Genomic DNA, 13,060 nt, shown 5'->3' with positions numbered 1-13,060 from the left:
TAAAGCTCTTGGATTTTCTGAACGGTAGACTTAGAGAGGTTTTAATTTACAATCACCAGCTGTATTTGTGCCAACCATCACTGTCAGGCAATCTTTGGTGGTTTAAAACCTATAAACAATTCCTCTTCACATGCAATAAAAGTTGTTTTAGGTGCTTTCTTCCAGAACAGACCAGCCAATATGATTTGGCTGGTACAGCCACCTTCTTCTATCATTGTGATGAGTTTCTCTGGATAGAGCAACACAGTCTCTTTATCAGTGCTTGTTGCCTCTCCAGTTTATGTGATGCTATGTCTGTTACAAGTTTTGAGTCTGCTAAATCAGTTGTTACTAGCTTTATACATTTCAGTTTGGCTGCCTCTCCATTTACTTCTTACAGTCTCCTAAATATCAGCTTAGCTTGACAGCAGACCGTGTTCTGATCAACATGACAATTTTTCACTCTTACTTGATTATCACACTGTAAATTTTAACATTGTTTCCATGTGAGTTATAATATTAGGACATACATGAATGATGCTTGAATTCAAAGATTGAGCATTTTTCGCAGCTTCAAAAATGTTTTCTGTACCTTTTATTGTCCTGACTGTTGATTCTGGTAGATCACACTCCTTTGCTAAGTCTTAAGTTTTAATTTTTACATTGAAGTCTTTGATAATATTAAATTTACATTCCAAAGATAATGATATTTCTTTCCTGTTTGATGCAAATGAATCAGTTCTGCTTCATTTGGGTGACATAGTTAGAATGTATTAATGAAGCCAGAATGTATCAACGAAGCCAATTCCATGTATAAAATGGTCTCCATGAAACATGTCCAAAACTGTCATAAGCTGAACACGGCGTGGACAGGCTGTGAGGAAATAGGGGTGTGCAGCACTCAAACCGATGAATTGTGTAACTCCAGATTTGCATAAAATGGAGTAGCATAAGTGGGGACATTACTGTACCAATAGTATGGTAAAAGTAGGCTACATAGTCCATCGCTGTTATGTTGTATGGTACTGTTAGTAACATTTTGCATGATGAGTGATGGGAAGTGAACACGCGTGACAAATCGCGAGTCAGATGCAATTTAGTTTGCTTCATAAGTGAAGTCAGTGGGTATTTTGTTTAAACTGATTCGTTAAGTCCCACCTCAACCACTACCTTAGAAATAATGACATTAAAAAAAGAAAAGAAGCAGCCAAATTGTTAGATTGACAGATTCTCATTGACTATTAGCAATGATAACAAATTGCCAGTGGCAGCACACAGTGGAAGAGCTGTGAAGAAGTATGTGAGTGTACTTTAGCTCCATACTTCTGTTGTGGACAGTGAGTTGAATTCAGGTGCAGCTAAGATTTCTTTATACCTGTGTTTCCAGGATGCTTTGTTAGCTCAAATTCTGCCATACAGAAAGTGTAAGCTGCTATCCTTGGTGCACTGAATCACCGAGTTAATCTTTTTCATATTCTAGTAGGAGAGACAGTGTACCTTTCTTGCCTTGATGTGACTTTACAAATGTGTGATGTACAGAAGCAGGGCCAGATAGTTGGATCTTTAGTAGCTGTTCTTGCAGCTCTGTTGTTCACTTTTTCTCCATCAAGAAATCCCCTTCCCCAACTGCATGTAAGAGGCTACTGATCTCCAAAAAACCTTAATTTTGGTCAGGTTCTGATTCTTGTTTGTGGTTCAGACTTGATGCAAATTCAGAGGCATTTACAAAGATCAAAGAGTACTTAAAATGCCAAGAATAAGGAAAGTAGGTAAATACTGTTCTTATGTTTCACAAAACTGGGGAATGTTTTGCATTTGGTTGTTAATGTGCTTTAAAGTGAGATAAGGTAAGAATTTGTTAATAGATGTACAAAGAGAATCCACAGCCTCCAGGTGCTTAATAAACATGAACATTGTCTGTAGTGGGTTGTAATGCGATGTTTATTTAATCATGCGATTAGCTAGTTTTGACTAAGCGTTATTGTCAAGCACCTGTAAAACTAACTTCGAAGAGCACAACATTGCATACATCACCATGTACAAATAACACATTGCACACCTCACATTAAAATAAAAGATTACTGTACAAATTTCTTCCTTCATTTGTAACATGTCTATTTCATGGCATTTTCAGATCACTCCTAATTACAAGTGAAAAGTAGCATTTTCTGTCATTTTACAAAAGGATCCGCACTTGTTGTCACAGCTACGTACACTATTCATCCAAAGACTTTGACTCTCAACAGCACATATTATAGGCATGTCATATGTATATTGCTGGTCAGCCGGATTTAGTCGAAGTCTAGTGTAAAAGCAGTCAGTGACCAAAGAATACATTAAGGGCATACATATGGACATAAACTATTGTATGCAGTACTTGAAATGTCACTGGACAGACTATATTACTTTAAACGTCATGTTGTTGTTGTTGTTGTTGTTGTTGTGGTGGTCTTCAGTCCTGAGACTGGTTTGATGCAGCTCTCCATGCTACTCTATCCTGTGCAAGCTTCTTCATCTCCCAATACGTACTGCAGCCTACATCCTTCTGAATCTGTTTAGTGTATTCATCTCTTCGTCTCCCTCTACGATTTTTACCCTCCACGCTGCCCTCCAATGCTAAATTGGTGATCCCTTGATGCCTCAGTACATGTCCTACCAACCGATCCCTTCTTCTTGTCAAGTTGTGCCACAAACTCCTCTTCTCCCCAATCCTATTCAATACTTCCTCATTAGTTACGCGATGTACCCATCTAATCTTCAGCATTCTTCTGTAGCATCACATTTCAAAGGCTTCTATTCTCTTCTTGTCCAAACTATTTATCGTCCATGTTTCACTTCCATACATGGCTACACTCCATACAAATACTTTCAGAAACGACTTCCTGACATTTAAATCTGTACTCAATGTTAACAAATTTCTCTTCTTCAGAAACGCTTTCCTTGCCATTGCCAGTCTACATTTTATATCCTCTCTACGTCGACCATCATCAGTTACTTTGCTCCCCAAATTGCAAAACTCATTTACTACTTTAAGTGTGTCATTTCCTAATCTAATCCTCTCAGCATCGCCCGACTTAATTCGACTACATTCCATTATTCTCATTTTGCTTTTGTTGATGTTCATCTTATATCCTCCCTTCAAGACACTGTCCATTCCGTTCAACTGCTCTTCCAAGTCCTTTGCTGTCTCTGACAGAAATACAATGTCATCGGCGAACCTTAAAGTTTTTATTTCTTCTCCAATGTCATATTAGCAAAAATAAATATGAGGCGCGTACAAAATTCCACACATAGTAGAAATAGAATACTCCATCTGTCAGGTATAATACTGCCTTATATCGTAAGTCATCAGTGTCTGGACGCCATTTCTAGACACACAGAAGCCGGACGTCACTCTATGTACAGACAGATAACCCACAGATTTTTTTTTATTTTAAGTGACAACCAATATACAATACATGAAAAGGTGGAAACCACATGTCACCTGCTTTATAAAATGTATGAACCAGTATTTGGAACATTAAGGACTTCATGTATGATAGTATCATAATGTAAAATGCATTTTAAAAAAACAATGGTATTGGTTAAATATAAAGAGAAATAATGGGGTAAATAACTGTAAAAAGGAGGAGAAAGGAACTGTTATGTAGCCATGTAAAGTAAGCATAACACCAAAATATAAAATGTGTAAAAATCAATATCATAATCTTGTAGGAGGAGCAGTTTGTTACAATATGTAATTAACATTCACTACATCATATGTTATTGCATATCAGGGGATTCCAAAACACTGTTCTCACAATCATATACATGTCTCTAATATTGAGCAAATACATGGTGACACATCCAATTCTTTGATGAGAGACATATGGTAACGTATAGCAAACTTAGGAAGAATTAGATATAAATTAATGTATATATGTCCAGTAATGGATGAGCTAAGGCAAACTATTTTATTAAGAATAAGCATGATGTCAATTAATACAAATGACAAATGCAGGGAGGGGCAGCAAACAACACTTGCAATATGAAGTGAAGGAACCATTGCTGTGTACACAATGAAATGGAGACATTACAAGTATACTGTTGTCTTGATATAACATACGTTTTAAGCTTATACATCTACAGGGCTATTACAGATGATTGAAGTGATTTCATAAATTCACTGTAGCTCCATTCATTGACATATGGTCACGACTCACTACAGATACGTAGAAAAACTCATAAAGTTTTGTTCGGCTGAAGCCGCACTTCAGGCATCTGCCGCCAGAGCGCTCGAGAGCGCAGTGAGACAAAATGGCGACAGGAGCCGAGAAAGCATATGTCGTGCTTGAAATGCACTCACATCAGTCAGTCATAACAGTGCAACGACACTTCAGGACGAAGTTCAACAAAGATCCACCAACTGCTAACTCCATTTGGCGATGGTATGCGCAGTTTAAAGCTTCTGGATGCCTCTGTAAGGGGAAATCAATGGGTCGGCCTGCAGTGAGCGAAGAAACGGTTGAACGCGTGCGGGCAAGTTTCACACGTAGCCCGCGGAAGTCGACGAATAAAGCAAGCAGGGAGCTAAACGTACCACAGCCAACGGTTTGGAAAATCTTACGGAAAAGGCTAAAGCAGAAGCCTTACCGTTTACAATTGCTAAAAGCCCTGACACCCGATGACAAAGTCAAACGCTTTGAATTTTCGGCGCGGTTGCAACAGCTCATGGAAGAGGATGCGTTCAGTGCGAAACTTGTTTTCAGTGATGAAGCAACATTTTTTTCTTAATGGTGAAGTGAACAGACATAATGTGCGAATCTGGGCGGTAGAGAATCCTCACGCATTCGTGCAGCAAATTCGCAATTCACCAAAAGGTAAAGTGTTTTGTGCAATCTCACGGTTTAAAGTTTACGGCCCCTTTTTCTTCTGCGAAAAAAAACGTTGCAGGGCACGTGTATCTGGACATGCTGGAAAATTGGCTCATGTCACAACTGGAGACCGACAGCGCCGACTTCATCTTTCAACAGGATGGTGCTCCACTGCACTTCCATCATGATGTTCGGCATTTCTTAAACAGGAAATTGGAAAACCGATGGATCGGTCGTGGTGGAGATCATGATCAGCAATTCATGTCATGGCCTCCATGCTCTCCCGACTTAACCCCATGCGATTTCTTTCTGTGGGTTTATGTGAAAGATTCAGTGTTTAAACCTCCTCTACCAAGAAACGTGCCAGAACTGCGAGCTCGCATCAACGATGCTTTCGAACTCATTGATGGGGACATGCTGCGTCAAGTGTGGGAGGAACTTTATTATCGGCTTGATGTCTGCCGAATAACTAAAGGGGCACATATCGAACATTTGTGAATGCCTAAAAAAAACTTTTTGAGTTTTTGTGTGTGTACAAAGCATTGTGAAAATATCTCAAATAATAAAGTTATTGTAGAGCTGTGAAATCGCTTCAATCATTTGTAATAACCCTGTACTTATAGAACCCTTCGGGAGCTGTTTAGTGTAAATCAAAATTGTCAGACAAGCTGTAAAAGTGAAAGCAATTATGCACAACAAAGAGACACAGCAACGAGTGGAGAAACAGCAGCATCGAAATAGAATGTACAGACCCCCCCCCTGCGGGTTCGGGGGTTAGAATAGGCCCGCGGTATTCCTGCCTGTCGTAAGAGGCGACTAAAAGGAGTCTCAAACGTTTCGGCCTTATGTGATGGTCCCCTCTCGGGTTTGACCTCCATCTATCTAAATTATTCCGAAGAGCGAGCCAATTGGGGAAGGGCACCTTACATGGTGCACTGTATCCTTCGTGCAATTAGACCTATAGCCGTCTTTCTCGTCGTTGCCATGGTGTCCCGCTCGTTTTCGATCTCTTGGGCGATTACCACGCTGCCCTCTGCAGTGTTTCTTTTAACTGTGACGACGACCTTGGCCATTTTTGCACCTAAGATCCAGCACGGTAGCCAGTCCGTTGTGGTGGGGTCGCCATGTACCCTCTTGGTTGTAGCTCCCTGACAACACAGGGATCGCTCTACTGATGCCTGCGCCGTTCACTCCCCACGTATGCCAAGGAGTCGATGCCCATCTCCGTGGGGCATCAGGACTCCCGGCAATGGCCATCCTGCCAGGTGGCCTTTCCTGTGGCTGGGTGGCGCCCGTGGGGAGGGCCCTTGGTCGGATTAGGTGGCATCAGGGCGGATGACCCGCAATGAAGCGTGGTACATCATCTCTCGCTGGTGGGCCTCCACCAGCAGTCTCTAAGCGATCGAGGTCTAACCTCAACGTGAAGAAATTGGATCAGAGATCGTTTCCCTCCCTAGCTACTCCATGGGAGGAACGACTTGCTAAAGAAGGCAGTGGAGAATATTCACCCCGGTACCTCGTGTGTACGCGGGTTGATGGAGAATCTTTCATGTCGACCAAGCCCCAGTTTTTTGTGGAGCATTTAGAGGACAAGTTCGGGGAGGTGGAGGGCCTGTCCAAGATGCGCTCGGGTTCTGTGCTCATCAAAACGGCATCCTCTGCCCAGTCACGGAGGTTGCTCAATTGTGACAAGTTGGGGGATGTTTCAGTTACCATCACGCCGCATAAGAGTCTCAACATGGTCCAGGGTATTATATTCCACAGGGATCTTCTTCTGCAGTCCGACGATGAATTACGCGCCAACCTCGAACGACGAGGTGTTCACTTCGTCCGGCGCGTCCATCAGGGTCCGAGGGATAATCAGGTAGCCACCGGTGCCTTCATCTTGGCCTTTGAGGGTGATGTCTTACCCGAAAAGGTTAAGGTGATGGTTTACCGTTGTGATGTGAAACCATATATCCCTCCTCCGATGCGGTGTTTTAAATGCTGGAAGTTCGGGCACATGTCATCTCGCTGTACTTCCAGCATCACGTGTCGGGATTGCGGACGTCCTTCGCATCCTGATACTCCATGTGCTCCGCCTCCCATTTGTGTTAACTGTGGAGAACACCATTCCCCCTGCTCACCGGACTGTCGGATCTTCCAGAAGGAAAGGAAGATAATGGAGTATAAGACCCTGGACCGCCTGACCTACACTGAGGCAAGGCGGAAATATGAGCGGCTACATCCCGTGCCCATGATATCCACCTATGCCGCTGCTGCACAAGCAGTCCGATCCTCTCCCGTGTCGTCACGTACTGCTGCCTCTCAGCCATGTCTCAATGCACCGGCCCCCTTGGTTGTTGGGGGCACTTCGCCCACTGTTGCTCCATCTACTCCAGGAGCAACACCACCCCAACCATCGGGGACATTCGTCCCCCCTTCCCAGCCGGAGAAGCGTAGGGCTTCTTCGGCCACTCCAGCCAGGAAGGGGTCCCTTGGGGCCCTCCCTTCCCAGGCTTTGCCCAGTGTCAAAGCGGATACCCGCAAAGTTTTGAAACAACAACCGGTCGCTGGTCATAGGGCTTCACGGTCGTCGTCCGTCCCTGAGACTGACCCAGTGGGGCCCTCCCAGCCAGACCCTCCCAAGGCACAGCGTGCGAAGCCGTTGAAGAAAAAGGCTCCCAAGCAACCTGACATTGCGGTGGCACCTGTCCCACCGCCACCCTCAAACTCTGCGTCTGAGGACGAGGTGGAGATCCTGGCGTCCGCTGAGGACCTCGATCTCGCCAGTCCCTCCGGCGCCATGGAAAGCACTGGCGCAGGTGCTCACTTGGAGGCAGCAGGTGACCCAGCGGCGTAATCTGCCTTCCCAGTCCCGTCACGCCTTTCCCAGCCATGGACAACACCATCCTCCAGTGGAACTGCAGCGGTTTCTTCCACCATCTAGCTGAGCTCCGCCAACTTATCAGCCTTCACCCTTTCTTCTGCATTGCTCTCCAGGAAACTTGGTTTCCAGCAATGCGAACCCCCGCCCTCCGTGGCTATCGGGGTTATTATAAGAACCGAGCAGCTTGTGAAAGGGTGTCTGGTGGCGTCTGCATATATGTCCTTCACACTCTGCACAGCGAGTCTGTCCCTCTCCAGACGCCTTTAGAGGCTGTCGCTGTCCGCGTGTGGACGCCACAGGCTGTTACCGTCTGCAGTCTTTACATTCCACCGGATGGTGATGTCTCGCAGCACGTCCTGGCTGCACTGGTCGCCCAATTGCCGCCACCTTTCTTGCTATTGGGCGACTTCAACGCCCATAACCCTCTGTGGGGTGGGTCCGTGGCAACAGGTCGAGGCGCCATCGTTGAGCATTTATTGTCGCAGCTCGATCTCTCGCTGTTAAATGATGGTGCCTTCACACACTTCAGTGTGGCGCATGGCACCTACTCCGCCATTGACCTTTCAATCTGTAGCCATAGCCTCTTACCATCTGTCCAATGGAGTGTGCATGACGACCTGTGTGGTAGTGACCACTTTCCGATCTTTTTGTCACTACCACAGCGCCACTGTTCTGGGCGCCCTAGCAGATGGGCTCTGAATAAGGCTGACTGGGACTTGTTCTCCTCCACTGCCGCTTTTGAGCCTCTCTCTACCGATGACATTGATGCGGTGGTTCAATCGGTCACCACCGGCATCGTTACTGCCGCCGAATCTGCCATTCCCCATTCCTGTGGGTCCCCTCGGCGGAAGGCTGTGCCTTGGTGGTCGCCTGAGATCGCTGAAGCGATTAAAGATCGCCGGCGGGCGCTCCAGCGTCACAAGCGACATCCCTCCTTAGCGCATCTTATCGCCTTCAAACGGCTGCGTGCGCGGGCCCGCCTCCTTATCCGCCAAGGCAAGAAGGAGTGCTGGGAGCGGTATGTGTCCACAATTGGCCTCCATGTCACTCCATCGCAGGTCTGGGCCAAGATTCGACGCGTCTACGGCTATCGGCCACCTGTCAGCGTCCCTGCGCTCTCACTGAATGGAGCAGTTTTTACTGACTCCGACGTCATTGCAAATCGCTTAGCAGAGCATTTTGCTACGAGTTCCGCTTCTGCGAATTACCCCCAGGCCTTCCGCTCCATTAAAGAGCGGATGGAACGTCGGAGCCTTTCGTTTCGCACCAACCACCCGGAATCTTACAATGCTCCATTTAGTGAGTGGGAATTTCGCAGTGCCCTCGCTGCTTGCCCTGATACCGCTCCTGGGCCAGATGGCATCCACTGTCAGATGCTGAAACACCTTTCAGTGGACTGCCAGCGGCGCCTTCTCGATCTTTACAACCGTCTTTGGGTCGAGGGGGAGTTTCCGTCGCAATGGCGGGAAGGCATTGTCATCCCCGTTTTGAAGCCTGGAAAGAACCCTCTGGAGGTGGACAGCTACCGTCCCATTAGCCTCACCAACGTTCTTTGCAAGTTGCTTGAACGGATGGTGAGCCGGCGCTTGAATTGGGTACTGGAGTCTCGGGGCCTTCTGGCTCCATCTCAGGGTGGGTTCCGTAAAGGCCGCTCCGCCGCCGACAATCTGGTGAGCCTGGAGTCGGCCATCCGTACTGCCTTTTCCCGCCGTCAGCACCTGGTCGCTGTCTTTTTCGACATGCGGAAGGCGTACGATACGACGTGGCGTCATCACATTCTTTCTACGCTTCATGGATGGGGTCTTCGGGGTCCTCTGCCGATTTTTATCCGCAATTTTCTGTCGTGTCGTACCTTCCGCGTGCAAGTCGCGGCCTCGTATAGTTCCTCCCACGTGCAGGAGAACGGTGTGCCACAGGGTTCCGTTTTAAGTGTCTGTCTGTTTTTAATAGCCATTAACGGTCTTGCTGCGGCCGTGGGAAACTCTGTCTCCGCTTCCCTGTATGCTGACGACTTCTGCCTTTATTACAGCTCTCCCGGCATTGCAGCTGTTGAACGTCAGCTACAGGGCGCTATCCGTAGGGCACAGTCTTGGGCTGTAGCGCATGGGTTTCAGTTTTCGGCAGCCAAGACCTGCGTTATGCATTTCTGCCGGCGACGTACTGTCCACCCGGAGCCGCAGCTTTCTCTTAACGGCGAACTTCTTTCGGTGGTGGAATCGCACAGGTTTTTGGGGGTGGTTTTCGATGCCCGGTTGACTTGGCTGCCTCATATCCGGCAGCTGAAACAGACGTGTTGGCGGCATCTAAACGCTCTGAGATGCTTGAGCAACACCCGCTGGGGCGCCGACCGCTCTACACTGTTGCGGCTCTACCAGGCGTTAATCCAGTCCCGTCTGGATTATGGGAGCCTGGCTTATGGCTCAGCATCCCCATCTGCGTTACGGGTGCTGGACCCGATTCTCCACAGCGGGATACGCCTTGCCACTGGTGCTTTCCGCACCAGCCCTGTGGACAGCGTACTAGTGGAGGCAAGTGTACCTCCACTGCGGTTCCGACGCCAACGTTTGCTGGCCGCTTATGCTGCCCATGTACTAAGCTCGCCCGGGCATCCAAACTATCGCCTCCTGTTCCCGCGGTCGGTCATCCGTATGCCAGAACGTCGGCCGCGGTCTGGTTGTACAATAGCGGTCCGCGTCAAAGAGCTTCTCTCTGGGCTCCAGGGTTTCACTGTTCCACCTCCTTTCCGGGCTACTTTGCATACACCCCCATGGTGTGTTCGTCGCCCTAGCCTTCGGCTCGACTTGGCACAGGGCCCTAAGGACTCAGTCCCTCCTGAGGCCTTCCGCCGCCGCTTTTATTCCATCCTGGCCACGTATCAGGGCTCTGGTGTTGTTTACACTGACGGTTCGATGGTTGCTGGTCGTGTCGGATATGCGCTCACTCTAGGGGACCATTCCGAACAACGTTCCTTGCCGGATGGCTGCAGCGTTTACACTGCTGAACTGGTCGCCATCCTTCGTGCCCTAGAGTATATCCGCTCCTGCTCAGGTGAGTCCTTCGTTATCTGTAGCGATTCCCTGAGCGGTTTACGAGCTCTCGACCAGTGTTTCCCTCGTTCTCGTCTGGTGATGGCTATCCACGAGTCTCTGCATACTCTCGCCTGTTGCGGCCGCTCTGTGGTCTTTGTGTGGACCCCCGGTCATGTCGGTATCCCGGGTAACGAACATGTTGACCGCCTGGCGAAAGAGGCCACCAGCAAGCCATCTCTGGACGTTGGCCTCCCAGAGACTGATTTGCGGGCAGTCTTCCGCCGCAAAATCTTGGCGCTATGGGACGCTGAATGGCGGGAACTGACAATGCGCAATAAACTCCGTGCTGTCAAGGAGACGACGGCTGTGTGGCGGTCATCCCTGCGAGCCACTCGCAGGGACTCAGTAGTTCTTTGCCGGCTCCGCATTGGCCACTCCCGGCTGACACACAGTTATCTACTGCGCCGGGAGGACCCTCCTCTATGTCGCTGTGGGGCAGCTTTGACAGTGGCCCACATTTTGCTGGCCTGCCCCCTTTTAGCTGTGGTCAGGCAGACATTTGCGCTGCTTGCTACGCTCCCTGCCCTTTTAACAGACGACTCCACTATGGCTGACTCAGTTTTACGTTTTATTCGGGCAGGGGGATGTTATCATTTACTCTGAGTGTTTCTGTTTTCTTTTAATGATTTGTGTTGATTCTGGCCTTTGGCCTATGGTTTTACACTGATTTTTTACTGTGTTTCTCAGTGGTTGGCCTTTCCTTTTTATGTCTATGGTCGGCCAACCACCGTCACACTCTGTGTGGTTTTAGTTTGTTTTGTCTTGTCTTTGTCTCAGTATCTCTTGTTCTGTGTCGTCTGTGATCTCTTCTGTTCCTTGTTTTTATTCTCTGTGGGTGTTCTTTGTCTTTGGAAAAAGGGACCGATGACCATGGCAGTCTGGTCCCTTTAATCCCCCAAACCAACCAACCTAGAATGTACAGAGTCTAATATAACACATTTTTAAAATTCTGCAGGTAAAGGAAATTTATATCACTTTTACTAATAATCCAGAATGTGTTCTAAATGAACAAATGGAGTGAAAAAGCAGGAAATTCATTTAGATTTTTAAGAATGTGTTATATTAGGCTCTGTGTATTGTATTCTGATGGTGCTTTTTCATTTTAATGCAACCTCTGACCCTCTGCTGTTTGTTGTGCGTAATGCATTTAATTTTTACAGCTCTTGTGTTTGACAATTTGCATTTACATTAAATGGCACCCAAAGGGTTTTTATAGTTGTTGTATAAGCGTATAACTTAGGTTACACCAAGACAACCGTCTACTTGTAATGTCTCTCTTCTATTGAGGTTCAAAGTAATGGCTTCTTCACTTAACATTGCAATTGTTGTTCACTGCCCCTCCCGACATTTGTATAGATTGACACAATGTTTATTCTTAATAAATAGTTTGTCTTAGCTCATCCATTACTTGATATACATACATAAAATTATACCTATTTGTTCCTTAGTTCTGCTATAGACTACCATATGTCACTCCTCAAAGAATGTGATGTGTTACCATGTGTTTGCAAAATATTAGAGACATGTATGTAATTGTGAGAACATTGTTTTGGAATCCCTAGATATCCAATAATGTTTGATATAGTGATTGTTCATTACAGATTGTCCCCCTGCGGGTCCAGGGGTTTGAGTAGGCCCGAGGTATTCCTGCCTGTCATAAGAGGCAACTAAAAGGAGTCTCACATATTTCGGCCTTTGTGTGATGGTCCCCTGTCGGGTTTGGCCTTCATCTTTCTAAATTTTCCTGAAGAGTGAGCCAATTGGGGAAGGGCACCTTACATGGTGCATAGTGTCCATCGTGCATTCGGATCTTTAGCCCACTTTCTTGTCGTCACATTGCAGTCCCGCTCATTCTCCATCTCTTGGGCGAGGACACCTTCTTGAGTGCGTTTCCCACCATGCACTATGCAGTGTCACTTTCTGTGCCGACAATGACCATGGACTTCTTAGCACCTAATATCAAGCACGGTAGCCAGTCCATTGTGCAGGGGCTGCCTTGTACCCTGTTTGTTGTCGCCCCCTGACAACACAGGGATTGCTGTGCTGATGCCTGCACCGTTAATTCCCCACGTATGCCATGGAGTAGATGCCCACCTTCCTGGGACATCAAGACTCCTGGCAATGGCCATGCTGCCAGGTGGCCCTTGCTGAGGCTGGGTAGCGCCCGCCGTGAGGGCCCCTGGTCAGAGTGGGTGGCATCAGGGTGGATGACACTCCATGAAGCATAGTACATCATCTCTTGTTGGTGGTCTGCCACTAGCAGTCTCTAA

General features: G+C 47.3%; 1 protein-coding gene across 2 annotated transcripts in view; it reads left to right on the top strand.

Annotated features, from left to right (window-relative positions):
- LOC124612473 (zinc finger protein 665-like) overlaps positions 1–13,060 on the top strand; it is a 163,271-nt gene that overhangs the window by 15,322 nt on the left and 134,889 nt on the right. The window lies entirely within an intron of this gene.

The sequence above is a fragment of the Schistocerca americana genome, chromosome 4 (assembly GCF_021461395.2).
Source record: "Schistocerca americana isolate TAMUIC-IGC-003095 chromosome 4, iqSchAmer2.1, whole genome shotgun sequence".
Lineage (NCBI taxonomy): Eukaryota > Metazoa > Arthropoda > Insecta > Orthoptera > Acrididae > Schistocerca > Schistocerca americana.
Note: the sequence above shows the minus strand (reverse complement) of the source record. Positions and strands in the feature narration are given on the sequence as shown.